Genomic DNA, 19,657 nt, shown 5'->3' on the forward strand with positions numbered 1-19,657 from the left:
GGATGATGTATCTATAACTTTGATGTTGCAACCCAAATGAATGCCAAACCAGATACAGAGGCCAACAGAGGGTCTCCCCCTGGGCCCTTGAATAGCTGGGGTAGAGTATGCAACATACCCCACTCTACATAAAAGCTTCCTTGACAAGGTTTCCTGAGAAAGACATAGCTCATGACTATCTATATAGGCTCACCAATCCGGAGGATATAATTTTGAATTGATGCCTGCTATGTTCCAGGATACAATCTTGGTGTTCTGTGTACGAAACCCACCCTGCTGTACTTCTTGGTTGGTGATTTTGACCTGCTCGTGTCTCTGAGCATCTACCTGTGTGATATAATCTGAATTACCTAGACGGGTATCCGGCGCTCCAAGGGCGTCTACCAGAAGAACTATCTCAGGGGAGTTGGTCACCGATTTTATATCCTTCGGAGAGATGGAAAATAGTAGGTGAATTTTGTACTAAATTCAGGTTATCATCACTAGGGGATAGTCAGTCAACAAAATCCAGGGGACTGAATCGATTGCTTACAGTTATGTTAAAATGCTCTCTGTTGCCCCAATCCTGGCCTATATATGGCACAGCGCTATTCTGGGCACGCAGTTGCCATTTTTTAGAGACACTGCCCACTCTATCTATAAGAGGGCTTGGCGGGTAAATATAACACAATGGAACTGTCTGTATGCCTCCAGTCACTGTTATTGGACCCCAATTGAGAATGTGCTGGACCACCCTTCTGTCTCTGAAATTGATTAGGACGCAATCCCCTACAATATCTTTGTGTCTATGCCCGAGCCAACTAACTCTCCTAGTAAATTAAATTTCAGTCTGTACTTGGCGTGGGAGAGGTCTATTTTAACTCAACCAGTGCATAGTTTTATTTTTTAACTCAGGGTATGTTTCCTCGCGACCGGCTTCCTGCGGTGGTACTGCGGTTAAAATTACCACATATGGTGATGATGCTGGAGGCAGGTCGATACTGGGGAAAATGTAAATTGATACTTGTATAGCGCACTACTCACCCACAAGGGTCTCAAGGCGCTTGTACGAATACCGCTGTGGCACCCATCCTGGCTTTCCCTGTGAGGTGTCCACTCCTGGGCACCCCCAAGGTGGAGGCCAGGCATCCTTAGCGTTGTGGGGGCCATTGTGGAAATTAAGCAATCTATTGCCTAGAGTTGCAGAGTGGAACTCCATGATTGGAATAGGCACCGAGGCGAGAATTATCAGGTCCGTGGAATTTTGAGCCCAAGACCCGCCGAGGCGGGGAATTGAACCCTGGTCCCGGGCTAGACCTCTGCATCAGGGTCTGCCGCTCTAACCATTGAGCCACACTTCTCCAGTGCCCGCTCGTGTCCCGCGTAGCGGTGGGTGGGCTCCGCTTTCAAGGCGAATTGGCGTGGTGGCGCTGCTTCCGTGACGCGGGCGGCTCCTGCCGCTGCGCGCTAAGAGCCCTGGGAAGTGTAGTCCTCCAGCACAGGTAGGGCGTGCAGGTCACTCCAGTAGCCCCCGGGAGATCAGCCGTGAATGTGGCGATGGCCCCGAGAAAAGTGCGGTGTCGGTGAGTTGCTTCAGCGTTTTCTTAATATATATTTTATTGTTTAGGTTATGTTTATTGGCATGCATTATGACATACCGGTACTGTATCACTTTTAAGATGACTAAGCGCTATGGTACCGGCATTGTACTTAGATATCGCTATGTATACATAATTTATATGAAGCTTTTTATACATAAAGAAGTGAGTTTTCGCTCTTTAAAATTTCATATGTAAAATGAGCCTGGACAGAAATGTGTCTGGTGTTCTAGAGGGGCAGTCAGTTTTAACTGCACAGTGCCTCCGATCAGTTGGACTGTGGGTCTTTCTAAAAGGAGACACTCATTAGAATCTGTACAGGACAATACACAGTTTAAAATGTAATATATCTCCCTCTGTCATTTAGTGTTGTAAAGTGATTAAGCCAAAAAAGAGATACTGGTGTAAAACTCAAACACTACTAATAAAATTGGGGAGGAACCCACTTCTTAGAATGCTCACTTAAAAGAACCTCTGTGGTCCAACAGTACTTCATTTTTAGAAACTTAAGTTCAGGGACACAAGGACTTTCTTGGAGCCTACCACCAGTGCAGGTGAACTCCAGAGAGAGTATTCATTCCACCTCATGCCTCTTTCTGCCCCACAGTCTTTCACTGTTGCAGGTTCTTTTTCCTCCCGATCTTCTCCCTTTGATACTTTTTTCTAATTTTTATCTGAGGTTCTCTGATGGCGGGAACGAGGGTGTGGTAAAAGATTTTGCATAAGGAGCTAAACTCTGAGACATATGTACAAGGAGTTAACCCCACCGGAATGTTAACCCCACCAGATTGTCACTCATTTTAACTTATTTGCTTTATTTACAAAGCGCAAATAAGCCACTACTACATAATGCACCTGCTCACGCAGCACTTAGTGAAAAGTGCATGCAATGGGCGTTCCACTGCAACACCCATTGCTTTTTGTTGCTGCCCCATATTTACAAGGTTTGGGGCAGTGCCAAAAATACCGCGAGGGAACACCTGATCTTAGGCAGGCGATACGAGGAGATGCTTTATTTCTCCTCGTATTTTGCTCTTTTCACGTGTGCCTTCTGCAGCCCACATGGATAGAGCAAATTGCCTGTAAAGATTGTTTATGTGCAGGAAGGCTAGGATGCCTACTCTAGGCAGCTTTTTTAGCACCAGTCCAAGGTGAAATGCATGGATGCGCCATATTTTTGTAAATACGGCCCATCCCTGCATTTTAATACTAACTGACCGCGGTGTTACCAATTTTGGAGTAACACTGTGCTACGCCAGCTTATTGTAAATATGCCCCTCTGTTTTCAATCCTCACCTTTATGACCTCCAGAGACCGACTACTTGTGAACACTGCTCACAACAACTTTCCTCTCTCACCATTCCAGCCACTTTTTCTCGTAGGTTGGCTGGTAATTTGCCCGTGTCCACTGAAGAACATTGAGGGTTATTTCTCCTTTGTTGGTTTTACAGCAGACTCCATTCATCAGGTGCTGCGGTAGGTTACTGATGTCTAACAACTTTTGTAAATGTCCCAGGTCTGGGTCAGAGCTGCTGACCTATCAGTTTTATACAAAGCGGTACAAAAGGGGTGGTGATGGACGGAGCATCTGAACCAATCAAACACTCACACCCGGTTTCTGGCAGGTCTGTTGACTGGGTGTGAGTGTTTGATTGGTTCAGATGCTCCGTCTATCCCCAACCCCCTTTTGTACCGCTTTGTTCGCCATAAGTTGGCTGGGTATGGTCAGACGTGAGTCCCTTGCTCACTTTGCCACTGGATTCAAGCAAGCCTGGCTGAAGACGGCTGAAATGCCAGAATCCGGTCCTAGGAAGCTTGTTTCCGGTCCAGGGAAGGCATGGCTTGGCAGTTCGGGCTGGACTGTTCCCATGAGGCACAGGGTCAGACTGATTTGCGTATGGCCATGTCTGAACTGGGGTGGCAGAGTGGGCTAAAGAACGGTGATGGATTAAACCCAGATCTGTTGACTGGGTGTGAGTGTTTGATTGGTGCAGATGCTCCGTTCATCACCACCCCCTTTTGTACCGCTTTGTTTGCCATAAGTTGGCAGGGTATGCTCAGACGTGAGTCCCTTGCTCACTTTGCCACTGGATTCAAGCAAGCCTGGCTGAAGACGGCTGGAATGCCAGAAACCGCTCCTAGGAAGCTTGTTTCCGGCCCAGGGAAAGCAGGGCTTGACAGTTCGGGCTGGACTGTTCCCATGAGGCACAGGGCGAGACTGATTTGCATATGGCCATGTCTGAACTGGGGTGGCAGGGTGGGCTAAAGAACGGTGATGGATTAAACCCAGATCTGTTGGCTGGGTGTGAGTGTTTGATTGGTTCAGATGCTCCGTCCATCACCACCCCCTTTTGTACCTCTTTGTTCGCCATAAGTTGGCAGGGTATGCTCAGACGTGAGTCCCTTGCTCACTTTGCCAGCTTGTTTCCATTCCAGGGAAGGCATGGCTTGGCAGTTCGGGCAGGACTGTTCCCATGAGGCACAGGGTCAGACTGATTTGCATATGGCCATGTCTGAACTGGGGTGGCAGAGTGGGCTAAAGAACGGTGATGGATTAAACCCAGATCTGTTGACTGGGTGTGAGTGTTTGATTGGTTCAGATGCTCCGTCCATCACCACCCCCTTTTGTACCTCTTTGTTCGCCATAAGTTGGCAGGGTATGCTCAGACGTGAGTCCCTTGCTTACTTTGCCACTGTATGTGCACCAATATAAAGCCTTCCTAACGCCACAAAGTTTGGAAAAATATAAGGGGAGGGTGGGGTAGGGGGCTAGGTTTGTAAGTTATCCAAAGGCAGCCTTATTAGGATCACAAGCTTTACACTTCCTGTGATCTCCCAGCATGCAACAGGCTGCCCTTACCTTTCTCCGATGGTCCTTTTTATAGCCCTACAACTATCTAAAGATGTTAGCTTACGTTCCTAGGATGATGGCTTTTTCCATGAGCCTCGGCATCACGGTTCAGCGGGGAATAAAAGCACAGCTGACTTCTCCCATCTCCAGAAATGCCACTACAGTTCGCTCGAAGATGTCAGCATGTCTTAGGCGGCCAGGCTGCCTGGCAGCGCTTGACAGCAGAGGTTACACGCGCAGAAGACGAGTTTATGTTCCACTCGTGGGTTTCAGCGCATCCGGAGGCTTCCGGGCTGGAGTCGTGGCAGGCTCATCCCCCCTCGCGAGTCTGTATGTACACTTCTCTTCCACAGAAAGCCATTTCCAGCTGACGAGTCAAGATAGCCTATCAGGAAAACTGCCTGTGATACTTGTACCGCCGGGGGCAACGTGGGGTCAGAGCGTCACACGCGCATCCTCTGCAGAAGACAGGCTGCAATACATTGTTCTGTAGGCGCAGTTCTCTTGATTTATGGGCCGGCAAGATGGCTGAGTGAGCTGAACACTATCCTCGGACAGCTGCTCTGTGGTCAAGGTCACAAGGTCGAATCCTGGTGAGGTCAACTCATCCTTTTGAAGTCGGGAAACAGGGCGGCAGTAAAATTGATATAAGTAACAGCGCTGTTTCCAATAGCGAATGTGCTATATGAAGCGCTTTATTGAAGAAATACAAATATATATATGTATACACTCTCAAGAAAAATAAAATGATAAGAGCAGTGTTATTATAATTTTATTTTTCATTATTCTCCTCCCCCCCTGCAGAGCGGGGCGGGGGGGAGGAGTGGTGGCACTCTTGTAAGTGCACATGAGGGTTTTGGCCAACCGCCTCGGATCGGCCAAATGCTCATGCGCACTTGCATTGTCCACCACCAAGCTGTGTTGTACAGCCCGAGGGAGAACACGCCCAGCCTCCCATTCCTTGGCTGAGCACAGAACCACGGTGCTTTGACAAATCACAACCCTACACTGCAGCATTGTGATTGGTCTCCTCTTATTTGTAAGCCCCCAACCTTCCCCTGCCCCACCCCTGCTGACCAGTAGCAGCTGCATAATCTTCAGAATTTAACAAAAAAATAGTTTCTAGCTCAAAAGGAGCAAAAGTTACTCAAAACATGACGACATAGGTTTCCACACATATATATATATATATTATGGAATTTGTTAAGCGCAGGGCTACCCCCGCCGGGGGTGTCCCGGCCCTGTGGACAGTAACGGTAGTAAACCAAGGAGGCTAGTAGCTGGAGAACAGATATGTTTTCAATTTGGACCTAAATTGGGGTTCCGATTCAATCAATCTCAGGTTAAGCGGCAGGGAGTTCCATAGCTTAGCAGTAACCACCGCAAAAGCTCTGCCTCCTCTTCTCGCACGATGGAAACGGGGAGGGAGCAAGAGACGAAGGTGGTTAGATCTGAGGGTACGAACTGATTGGACCTGCTTCAGTCTGTTCCTGAGATAGCCTGGTCCATTCCCATTAAGTGCTCTAAATGCCAGGACCAGGGCTTTAAACTGGATGCGATGAGGTATCTGAAGCCAATGCAGGTTCTTTAAGTATGGGGAAATGGAGTGGCGGTAGGGGACGTGGCAAACCAATCTTGCCGCCGCGTTCTGGATAATCTGCAGTCGATGACGTAGATATGCAGGAGCCCCTACATAGAGACTATTAGAGTAATCCAGATGTGAAGTGATGAAGGCGTGCACGACGGTCCTCATCGAGTCCCTGGATAAATAGGGGGAGATTTTTTTAATCATTTTTAATTTGCCAAAACAGGCAGAGGTAACCTTTTGGATTTGATTTTTGCATGAGAGTTCATTGTCAATATAAAACCCAAGGTTCCGGGCAGAATTGGCAGGGATGGGGGGGGTGGGTTCAACTCGGGCGGCCACCATGTGGAAGACAGCAGTGGGGATTTCAGATTGAAAAAGTGGAAGACAATTTGCTAAAGTTGACTGGTCATCCTTTTATTGCTGTATAATTTAGTCACCCCACCTGCATAATGATCCTCCAGTGCCACAGGATTCCAGGAAGATATGCCATATATGACAACGTGGTTAAAATGAGCTGCGATTCCACCCTTGAAATTTCCACCTCTAAGCTCTTTGCAGAGGGCATACATGTACCATAGATCAGCTGACTGAATTAAATCTGCATAAGTAGGTCACAGGTGACAGTTTTTGCTCTTTTTACCTTGCACATAATCTATTTCACCATAGTTGGTGACATACTATTGATTTACCAAATGCTCGTAATAGTTTGCTTGAAAGTGAGAGGTGGATGAAACTAAAAGGCCTTGTTCGGTAACAATGATGTGCATGCTTCCAAATTAGGTTAAAAAAAAGCACATTTCTACATTTCTAAAGATACAGCTCTTCTATATGTTCCTTATGTTGAAGACAGGCCAAGTCTGGGACCCATCCACCCCACATCTGCGCTGACTCTGTGTCCTTTCTCCTGTGTCCTGCAACACCTCAATGTCTTACACGTTATTCATGCTTGGATTAAAGGGCGAATGCCTTTCTTTTACGGATATATTCCTATATAAGCCTCTTGCTAATGTCCTGAAAGCAAAGCATGCAACATAGAGGGGCTTCTGACGCACGACCGGTACAGCTCGGGTCTCCATACTGTAAATACACTCGACTCTGAGGGCGCAATCTCTACATCGCCGACCCCTGGCAGCTTGTGCCGGATCTGTAAAGTGCAGGCCCAGCAGGAAGTGCCTGTTTCTCCTGGGGTGCAATGAAAAGCGTCGGGGTGACAGACGTTTGCCAGCGGTGGGATCTGGTCTCGTCGTTCAATAGGTTGCAGAGAAAATGATTTGGGTAATAGGGATACTTGTAATTCACGGCAGCCTGCAACATGAACTCCCAAAACCCTGCCTATTGTTTTCTTATTACAGTGTGTCACATTTCTGTTCGCATGCAATAAAAAGCTGGGTCCGCCCTTGAAAACAACACAATAAACTGCCTGAATAGACTTTGCAAACAATTACAGGTTGCAAGTTTGCATTTTCTGTTTCACAACACAGAGTCCACAATGCTGTTAATCTGTAACCATATTATATGTTTAAAAGGAAGGAGAGACTTAGAGCTTGGTGGATGGGTGATTTCATCACAAACATATTACAAGTGCCGTAGGCTGCAATGCGCTTGTAATATGGCAGGTAGGACATGCGCAACATTTTTGATGGAGTATTCTATCCGCCAAATTCTAAATTACAACCTAAGAATTGACATCCGTGTTGCGGAAATGGGGATTGAGGGCCATATGTATCAAGCCAAATTGAATTTGCAAACGACGAAATTCACAGAATTTCGGCGTTTGCGAATGCAATTTAAACTAATGGTCTGCATCAAGCAAATCTGCTTGAAAAATAAGGAATTGCAAAATAGCGATTCCTTAACTTGCGATTGCATTTAAGGAATCGCAAATTTTGCGATTCCTTAAATGCAATGCAAGAAGACAAAAAAATTAGCAAATTGGCCTTAAGGAATCGCAAATTACCACCAACTTCTAGTTGGTGGTAAGTTGCGAATTCCTTTCAAAATGCATATTTTTACAATTTTCTAAGTGCCATGTGACGCACATACATGCCCTTAGGGCATGTATGTGCGCCACATGTGCACCCATGCCGATTTCAGGGGTGCAACAGGGTGTCCTTTGGACACCCCTGCACCCTTGAAAATATTCACAATTTGCGATTAACAAATTGCGATTCGCAAATTCCCCCTTCATTCCTATGCGCCTCCTGGCCCATAGAAATGAATGGGAAAATATTCCTTAATTGCGATTAGCAATTTGCTAATCGCAATTAAGGAATGTTAAGAAATCGCTAAAAAGAAGCTGATTTCTACATACATACCATTTTGCGATTTCTAAATAGAGATTCCTTAAAAATCGCTATTTAGGAATCGCAAAACGGAATGTTGATACATATGGCCGTATGACACTAAAATCATTAGGAATAGAAAAACTACTGTAAATTGTGAGGATACCGCAAGTCACCTTAGATTTCTATGATTTTAATCCAGCAACTCCGCCTGAGACCTCATTCTTCCATCGGGTAACACCTCAGCGACAGACAATATCTATAGAATGTGCAGTATCTGAGATAAAATTGCTTTTTGGAAGGGTTCAGAGACAAGAGCAGACAACTGGGGAGAAATGCAGCAACATTAATAACATCAATCAAAGCAGCCGCGCCTCCAGCAGTGGACAGCGGAACTGAAATTCAATGCGCTGTTTTGGTGGGAACATATAGATATTTCATTCCAAAGGCTGCGCGTTGCAATATTGCATTGAGAGTGGAAATTGTAAAATTGCATCTTATTATAGAACATGTAACAGACATTCAAATCACACGCAGATTGTGCTGATCAAAGAATTAAGGAAGATATGTGAGGAGTGCGCCACGTGCCAGTTAAATCAAGGCATTGATGCCGTGTATGATTTGCCACCTGGTCAGGTATTTGCATCGCTTTGGACGTACCAATCCAGGGGATTGTACACAAGGAGTGACAGGAATCCTGTATTATTAATAAAATGTGTGATGATAATATAATAATAATACCAGCATTTTTAAAGCGCACAGCTACCTCAAACGAGGTGTCCCGGCGCTGTGGGCCGTCGGGAAGATTAAACAAGCTGTTGCCCAAAGTCACAAGGTGCTGGGCTAACCTGCCACCAGCGCGGGGATTGAACCGTGAGCTCCCATGTTCTGGAATCAGTCGCCCTGGCCGCTGCACCACACCTCTTCCCAAATCATGGATCTCAAATGGACAGGACACACTATGCCAAAATAAGTGGTGCATTGTGAAAGGAACCTGGGAGACCGCGTGAAGCAGTTCATGAGACTGTCTGACCTTCTGCGATGCCAGCTTCTGCAGCTTCCATATTGGAAGGTATCCATGGTGGACAGCTTCTAAGCTGGGAGAGGTTATGGAGGCTTCGTTGGTGGCGACCCATTGCCGCATGTCATATTGTTTTGTTTGGTCTTGATGTATATTGCACGCCAGGGTGTCCACCTTAATTTCATCTCAACCCTATTGTATATTGTCCCAATGTTACTCTGATTTTTCTCCCCTTGCTGTTTTTACGTTGGCTACCTAAAATGAGTGTAAAGCGCTCTGATACCCACCTGCGTCAGGTTCGCGCTATACAAAACTTTAAATAAATAGATGGCTGACTTCAGCCTGTACATTTCAAAACTTTGAGACCTCAAAGCATTGCTACATTTCGCGCGACTCACAAGAGGAGCGGTGTGTGACTTTATTGCACCTTTCTTTCACCTTATTGCTCAAAAAGCTTCAATCTGCAAAGTGGTGTAACGCGACAAGGTGTGCTATATGGCACACACATTTTGTTTCAACAGCCAAAGTCCCACTGCTCCTTATTCATCACAGGGTTTCCTCACCCCTGGGAAGAACAAAGGGTATACAAATAAGTAAAAAAATGTGTCCTAAAGTTAAGGTACACCCACTTAAAAGATAAAAACATCTGCAGTCGAAGAGCAGACAGGAAATGCAACATCTTTTGTGGGTGTGTCTCACACACTTAGCTACATCCACAGCGCATGGGGGCTACCTCCAAAAAGTTCTGCTTGCCTATGCCATAAAGGCCACTTAATAGATAACTTGCTGTAGAGTCAGTTTGAGATGGGATGTTGCACTATGCCAAGCTCCTCGCCACAGAAAGTTGTCTTACGTCTCTCTCAAAGCCTGCGAGGGCCAGATCTGAATAAAAGATGAAGGCTTCATGAAGGGGTGGCCTGTCCCCTGTCTGAGCTCCTCTGTTTCCAAGACTGAACGATCATGAATGAATCATTGAGGCGGACATCTTAAGCATGGCAAACATCTGATGAGGCACAATGGCCATTGTCCACTCTCCGCGCCTCTCAATAGGACGAGGTGCCGTCTGCCTCCAGGATGGAGATACGGCATTGTACTACAGTCGCAGACAACAAGGGGGGCTGTGTTGCGAGTTCATCAATCCAGCATGTTTTGCTTTAGATTTAATACGCCCGCTGCCATTTTGACTTTAATGTTGTTATGGACGTCACATTAGAGCTTTTGTTTTGCTACACTTCCACATGTTCAGGGCGGACAAAAAAAGTAGGATCTTTCTTCCAGTCCAAAACAGCACCAAGTGACTCCTTCCATCTCCCAGTGCAAATAAAGAAATATGTATTAAAGTGGAATATTGAAAATGGAAATCTCCACGTCAACTTACCCCGCCCAGTTCACTTTGCGTCTTCTTTTCTCCAGTGCAATATTTTTATTTCTATAGTGTATAGAAATACATTTCACTAAACTCACTGTACACTTTGAGACCAATCTGTATCGACTGCAAAGATTCTAAGAATCCAGAAACTGTATACTGTACGAATTCGGCATTCATGCACGTGCTACACATGGCACCAGACCCTCAAGCCAGCTGTGGCCCATTCAAGGGCCTCCACTCTCTCCCAAGCCATCCATGGTATCGTCCTCCTTCCTCCAAACTGAACCATGGATCTACATCTATACATCTAAAGAGGGATGCTCCTAGTCTGGTTCTATTTCTATACCTCCCTTCAGAAAAACATGCAACGCTGGAGCTTCCTTCTCCCGAAAGACAGAGATGCGAGAAGTGGGCCACATACCTGTTGTATGAAGAGGTTACACTAAGGATCATCCATGTCCACCTAAGATCCTGAGGGCAGTAAAGAACTGTTCTCAAACTGATGGCTAATGTTCAAGCATCCCAAAGTAGGGTGATACTTTTACACGTGCCGTACCCTATAAATCCCACTCAGTTCCGCCACACACCGGGCAAAGGCACAGCTGCAAGATCACCACACGGTAACTTGATCAATCCTTCCAAACTCATGCATTATATCCAATGCTTCGCACCTAGGTCAGCCGACAAACACACAGTCTACCGACCAAACACCACTCTCTGGATAGCTTGTCCCCAACTACCTGAGATAATCAGTACATCGAAACCAGACTATCCGTCATCCGTCCCTTCGTTTCACTAGGTATTAAGGCCAGCCACAGGTTCACCACAACATGCATGGAGTGGAGTACACCTCTGAACCTGAGACTTACCACCACAACTCTTCCAACTTTATAAAACCAGACTCTTCCAACTTTATAAAACCAGACTCTTTCAACCATGAGTATCAAAAGAAGAAGGCTCTTACTCAGCAAGCTGAATATACTTCAGTCAGGGATATACAAATGCTACAAAACAATGCAACACAGTGAAGTAAACTTTCAAAATATATTAAATTAAAAAGACAAGTGAACTGCACATTTTTTCTTTCCCTCTGAGCTGGTGATAGTCGCTTTAATAGTTAATCAAGTCTGCATTCAGTAGGCTTTGATTGGCAGGTGCGGTTGTGTTGAGACTGTTAAAGCTTCTGACTAGGATATAGGAAAGCCTGCAGACTCTGCCCAAGATGATGAATATGTGCTAATGCCCAGCCATTCCTTTTTGAGGGACAGCACCTGCTATTTTGAAGGGTGGGGAAATAGGTGAGGAATCATACATTTATGACCCACCAACAGGGCTGGTTTTAGGGCGGTGTGACTGGTGCGTCCGCTCTGGTCGCTGACCTGTGGAGGGGGACGCTGACCTCAGGGGGTGCGCAGAGTTTAGTAATATGTTACAATTGGAGAGATGAGGGGCACTTTTGTCCAATGGGAGTGAGCGAATCAGAGGACGAGGTCATGGGGGTGGCGGCACCAAAAACAATTGTTGCATCGGGCACCCCAGCGCTGCAGAGCAACACCACTGGTATTTGCAACCTTAGTACAGTCAACACAAGATCTACCTCTTGATGTCATCCCGACATTCCCAGCCCCATCAGTTCATCAACATTTACAGCGGGTGTGGCCAAGATATGTCACGGAGGGCCAATTCCATTCTCGGTTTTCGGGATATCCACCAAACGTAGATCAGCGTACAGCTTATTTCGATTAAAAGCATTCACAAAAATTATGACCTGTCCTTAATATTTTGGAAGATCTTGACAACGAGCTCGAGGATGTGCAGGTACTAGACCTGCATGTAAATCTTCAGACTATATGGCCCCCAATAGCTCTTTTCTGCCATCGAACTCTGTTTCCATGACAACAAAATCCTCATTCCAGGGATGCAGACAAAGAGTGGCATGGACTAACAGAGGGGATTGTTTGCTAGTTGCAGGTAATACCATCACCTACATATATTACCAAATGAGGATCACTGGTACTGCTTCTACTAAAATGTGCTATTCCGACGAGAATCAAAGCAGCATTGGATGGGCCGCACATCAGGTCAGGAATAAGGGCAGCACAGACCAGAGCTATTAATGGACACATTGATTATTTTCTGTCCACTTACCTGCTGCCATCGATCGACTGCCTTCCCACAATCGAATGTGTCTTCCTATTAGCTCGGGGAAGATTGGCACCTCTTGAGTCAATCAGACACCGGTCCTTTGCGATAAGAGTATGGATCTGAGACCTGCCCCGCGAAAGGCCCAGAGGGGAACCTGCCTCAGAAAAGGTAAAGTTTTGGGGCTGCATCAAGCACGGGTGAAAGGAGAAAAAACAAGGCAAATCGATTGGCACCATTTTTTGCTGCTTTTGTGACCATCCATCTGTAATGCTTGGGGGTGGCCATGCCACCCATATTTGGTGACATTCAAAAAACTGATATTTCCTACAGATAAAATGAAGGCTAATCATTTGCTATTGACATATTGGCATTATGCATGTTGCAGGGAGGAGAAAATAAACTATATGAGTGTATTAATAATTTTTTGTGGCTAACTAATCTTGAGTCTCCCTCTTGAATGACTACATTATTGCAGTCCGCACAGAAACTTGGAATAGTTTCCTTATACCAAGAACATGAACACCTTGTACTTCTCCCTCCTTGTAGACAGCAGTGGACCCCGGAAGTGCTGGGAGTGTGAGATATTAAACTCTGGGCCACTTGCTTCTTCCTTTTTTGGCGAATTCGTGGCGCACCTGCAGTTGGCATGGGTAGCCCCTTGGTGCGGTCCTCTATAACCGTGGGTTAGTCACCTACTAAATAATGCTGCCCGAGCAACCAATCCCAGAACTCACAGAGAAGGCCATATTAATAGGCAATGGTTATCTGTGCTGTAGGCGAGGCAGATTGCAACGTTGCAACATTGTAAAACCTCAGTGGTCTGTCAACGCACCATGAACTGAGCACCAATGCACATGGAAGAAAGACTATACTTAACCCGAGGCGGTCCCCGATGAATCGGAGAGTAAACCGAATGATAAGGAGCTCAGTGAGAGTGGAACGGATGCAGATGAGAACAAACGGGGAGAGTAGTGCTAGAGTTCATGTTTGATGAAGGCCCTTCCCCGCCCCCCAATTGATTAAGGATAAATACAGTGATACCTTTTCAGAACACAACAATACCGGTAATGGGGGAAGGTGGCAGTGGGTCCATCATTTGAGGCTACGACTGAGTTACATTGTGATGCACAGAACTAAGGTGCAGAAGTCAACCACAGTAAATAGGTCAAAGTGGGCTGCAGCCAATACACCGACAATCCATACAGCAGGGCTTGGGGTGAAAGAGAGGGCACCCTATTAACCTAGGGAAGGTGGACCAGCTTGGGGAGGCCTGGTATCACTCCGTTGTCTGTGGAATCTACATTTTTCTCTGCTATTGAGTACAGAAGTTGGTCAAACCCCAAAATATTTCAGCATTGGATGATGCATTTCCTGGTGAATGTAAGCACATCCGGCAGGCAGTTACTGTTGGTCACATCAATGCAGGCTGCACTTGGATGGCCTGTAAATTTACCAATTATCTTGTTCAATAATCCTGCAATATAATGTTCTCCAAATGAAACCTGTGTCGTCTCAGTTAGTTCGTTGTAGTGTCTTTAATTCTTAAATGTCAACACTATGGCATTTGCCCCTTTCCCACATCTATTTAGAGTGCTGCAAGATGTGGTGAAGCATTTTTCCCAAAATTGCTCCTGCCAACATGGTGGAAGAACTGTAGATGGAAAACTCTTCGCTAAGCTGCTGTGTCGAAGCGTCCCGCTCAGTCGAATTTGTTTCTAAGAAGACGTGTTTTTTTTCTTAGAAAAGATTAATTATTGTTTCTTACACGCAGGGAGATTCCTACCTGAGCATGGGGACTATTTATTGACTGTTTTACAAGCCTAAGGCCAAAATGGCAGTCTGAGGCAGAAACAATGTACGTCGAAAGGCCCACCCTTAAGAAGGCAAGCCGCGAAACTTACAGACCCCGCGATCCTGGGGCAGATGGTCCGCTGGGTCATAGAGTTCCACCTGCAGAGCCAGTTGAGTCTCCACTAGAGGGAATCCAGCAGCTTCTACACTTCAAAACGAGACAGGGAAACCCCAAGCTTGGGAGTGAGAACTCCACTGCTCTGCCAAAACCCGAATAACCCCTAAATCATCTTCTATGAAGTCTATACTATTTCCTGTTCAAGAATACATAGTTGGAAAAAAAAACGTGATCAAGGAATACCAACCCCAGGTCTAGTCCGCATCATTTAGATTCAAGCAGCTTGCAGGGAACAGGTTCCTTTTGCCTGAAATCACAGAAGGAGGCGAGTGGGCCAGCTTATTAGTGAGCATCTAACCCTATATTTAACAGGAATTTTATTTTTGCATGAAAATGGATTCAACACTGTTTGTAGAATGGTTCTTTTTGTATTATTTTAAACATACAGACGGAGGTCTGGCGGAATGTTAGAATCTGGGAAGCAGACAGCAAGATCATATATGGTTTCCATTTAGCAAGAACTAGGCCGATGTTAAAATCCAAGTTTAGATACAAATGTTCATCCTCCTAATACAGTCAATTGTTATTATCTACATAAGCACACAGGTGATTGCATTCCCTGTGGTTCTTTTATGATTTAACCGCTTCAGCGCGGCGCGAATTTTCGCGCTGTGCTGAGCGTTCTAATGAGCCAACGGGCTCATGACGGAACGGTTCCGTCATGAGCACCGGCCAACCGACGCTCATGACGGAACCGTTCCGTCATGAGCATGGAAGGGGTTAAGGAAAATTTCCTAATCTAGTACTGACTAATACGTTGGTAAAACGAAGACTGTCACATCAAACTAACTAAAAATGTGGGTGGAAAATGGGTGATGGTTATCAGATTAGGGCAGAAGCTGAAGCAAAATGTACCCACTAAGAAGTAAGTAAAACTGTTTTGAGAAGTAAAATGAAAATTCAATAATCTAGGAAAGAAAGAATTATTGCATGAAAATGTGGACATTTGAGCAAACGTTTACCAGTGCAAGATGGACTACAAGGGAAATTGCAGTAGCTAAAGAAGAGGAACATGTGAGAAAAAATATCCTTGTGGACATAAAAGAAAATCCTATAATTTACTTTTCTTTACTGAGCAATCGTTCTTACGCACAATACTAACATTGCCTGAAGGCGCAGGTAACCACAACCTGAAATCAAATGAGTCCATCATGTAAACGTTTATGGCTCGTAAGTTTTTCTTGCATTTAGATTGGGCCGTTGAGGTAGTCATAGAAATTCTCTGCAGACAAGACAATGACTTAGTCTCCTCCATTCTCACTAAAGATGGCTCCCATGTTGGTCGTCAGTGGAACTCGGTATAGTGCTATCCGTGGTAGACTGGAAACACACAAGGGCAGAAGAGTTGCTAGGGACCACAAACCCAACAGAGACTTACAGGCTTCCAGTTTCCACAACCCCAGCAATTTCTTACAAATTCCCTTAAGGGGCTTTGTAACTTCCTGCAAGATCAACGGTTTTCTAGATGGAAGCGGCTCACGTTTCAAGATTAAACGAGAATAAAAAAGCTGGATTTAATCGTTCTCTGAAGCTTCTCCCGCTGCACGAAATGATGGGAAGGAAAATCGAACACAACAGATCTGCGCCGTGGTCAACATTTGCAAGCGAGTGGGAAAATAATCAACAGTTTCTAAAACAGTGGGTGGCAGAAGGCAGGAACCAGATAAATAAAAATGAGATATGAAACTGCAGCGGAGCCAACAATTTTATTCAGATGATAAAAAAGGCCCATCATGTTTTTGATGGAGGGTGTACCTTGATGCAGTATGAAACAAAACAAATAGACCAATGTCTGCTCTGTTTCCACTTTCCGATGCTGCCTATCAATGGAAAACCGGAATGGAAAATTGATAAAAACAACAAAAAACATCATCCCTCATCCTCTTAACAGAAAGGCCAAGTCAAACATGATTTCATAGCAAAATAAAAGCTTGAAAATGACACTTGATAACGTTCAAGTTAAACAGAAACAATTTGGCAAGCATTTTTAGCAATGCCACCATGTACTTTTGTGTTATTCTGAGTGATGACACCACTTCTTGGCTATAGCGTGAAGTAAAAGATTTGGGTTTGCAAAAGCTGCCCTATACTTTTTCAATTTTTTGCTTTTCTTTAACATGTCCCGGTGGCCACTAATTGTAGGCAGTTCTCAGACCACAATGTCCTCCAGAATAAGCCCAGCTCCACGAAAATGTGGTACACAGAGAATGCCAGAAGAGAGGTTGCTCGCGGCAGTCGAGGTATTGTTTCCCGGGGTGTACAGTATTGTTGTACACCAGTGGGAAGCTCCACTGACACCTCTACATAAATGTTCATAGTGCCATGTAAAAGGCCCTCTCTCTATGGTAAAATTGTGGCCAAGGTCACTTGTGACAAAGATATCTTGAAAACCGACCAGCACTAATACCCCAGGGCGCCTTGAGGCGTACCTGAAGAAGATGCAGCCTTGCTCACCACTAAAGATGTCTAGCCCATGGCAATGTGGTCCATATTTGACCAATTAAGGGCAGAAGAAAGGCCACAAGGAAGAAGATGACATGATTGTTTCACTTTCAGTTTTTGTTAGCCTAATAACAAACATGGAATATAAAATGACACCAGCTCCAGCAACTTGAGCAATCAAGTGGACTCAACTTGAAAGAACCTGTAGTAGTTACTGGATAACTAGGTGCACACCGGGTGTCTTCACAAGCCTGGGACCAAGTCTGAACCTCACACAATTTAAGGACATGCTTGTCTTCTAAGGCAATCAATGCTACAAAAACATCAATACAATGAAATGAGAGGCAACAGAGGCAAACTGTTAAGACCTCTTGATGGCCCAGCATTAGAGTTTGGAAGACAGGTTACTCCATCACAACGTGATGGGTATCCCGTCTACCTAATTACAAGTGAATAGGATTTACTGCACATGAAATAATGCGGATGTGATATAAGTCATGTTTGTGATAAAGTAAACTGTCTACCAAACTCAAAATCAGGTCCTTGGCTCATAGGACCATAGAATCAGGAGGCAAATAATATCAGAGATCTGCTTAACATTCGGTTATAGAAAGATTTCTAATTGACCGATCCCTCTTGGCTGCCGCCCTCCCAGGGGCCTCGTGCTGCACGAGCTGTTTAGAGAACGCGTCTGATACTGCGGTATTTTGAAGGAAGGAATGCAATCCATTATCTGGCCGGGGGACCAAAGTGTGTTTAATATTTAATAAGTAATAATTCCAGTGAGAAGGCTATATGTTAAGTAACTTCTCTTGATGTAAGAATCGCTGGAGGTATGGGTAGGATCGATAAAACCTCACTGCAGAGCTTACGCAACTCTACGATTGGGCGCTGCAGATGTTGCTGTATGTCTGTTTCTAAAAATGTGCTATTTGTATTGGGCAAACCTAGCCAGAAGTCAGCGGAGCATTGTACAGGCACTATACATGGACAACAATCACCCGGGATGGCCATGCACTGTTTAAACATAGGTAGGCCAGGTCATGCAATCTCACCAGCATGTTAATAGGATTGATTTAGGGCCAGAGAATGGGAGGCAGCATTTCTCCGACCACCATCATCATCATCATCCATTTCATTCGAAAAGATGATCGATGTTTCAAGGTTTACGAATTGTACCTTTAAACAGAGACGAAAGACTGATGCCTGGAGCGGGTATGTCCAGCCAAAATGGCAGTCTAAATTTGGAAGTGAAAAGATGAAAGCAGAGGGGGAGAAGAGGCGAAGGAAAGGGGAGAGAGAAGAGACAGATGGGACATAGTGTCACTCTCAGAGAGCAGGTACAGTTTAAAAGACAGACTGAGTCAATACGAGAAAGGAAGAGACAGAGTCAAATAGACAGCTGCATAGAGGATTCGAAGACAACCTCAGAACAGAAAATCTGGAGAGTAGAAAACCAGTTAAAAACCAGAGAGTCTTGCTGAATATGATGATACTCCTGAACGCTAAAATGCTGACTCAGCATCAAAGAGCGGCATGTTGGATGTAGACCGAAATCAAGAAGTCACAAAGCACTTGAGATATTTAAAAAAGACACGTTTGAGTCATGGTCTTACGATGTTATGCACATAAACAACAGGGGGAAGGAGCATATTTTACAGAATGCGGTTAACCATGCAACCTCCCTAGTCAACAAAAAAAGAATGCAGACAGTAACATCAGACAGACACTTCTGTGTACAAAAAAATATTTCTTTACTTGTAGGAGTCACTCACATACCTCGTACAAAACACTAATTTTAGAATAAATCTCTTTGAAAAAACTAATTGAAAAAAATGTCTCTAATAAATGTGGGACGTGGGAGCATACCACGAAAAGGAACCTATTCAGTGTTTGTACAAAGGGTGGGCAGGCGTCCCCAACCTCTAGTCGCCTGTAAACAGTTTTTCCTTATTTAGTATCGATTCCAAAAATTCAGGATTATGCTGACAGGTAGGTCACTTTGCATATTAACCTATACCAGATAGATATAAGTCTATAGGGTAGGTTACACTTTTGAGAAGGGTTTTATTTCCTGATGAAAGGCCAGTCATATTGTCCCACACTAGAAAGGGCAGAAACATGTCAACCTTTCAACACAAGATGAGGAAGGTCGCTTAATCAGTTCTATTCACCCCATTCTCTTCACTTGGTTTTTACCTTGAATAAGATAGGATCCAGCTTCACTAAAAATTCCAACTCGCGACCTTTAAAAAAAAAATGAAATATTGCAGAATGAGTTTTCCCAGGAAGAGTTTGTCCAAAAAACAGTGTTTTGTAAAAGGCACGAAAGTAACCCTGTAAAAGAGGGCGTCAGTCTGGTATTTCCTGTATTGCTTTACAACATTGTGTGCCACTGCTTTCTTTTTTGTCA

The sequence above is a fragment of the Lissotriton helveticus genome, chromosome 3_2, assembly GCF_964261635.1.
Source record: "Lissotriton helveticus chromosome 3_2, aLisHel1.1, whole genome shotgun sequence".
NCBI lineage: Eukaryota > Metazoa > Chordata > Amphibia > Caudata > Salamandridae > Lissotriton > Lissotriton helveticus.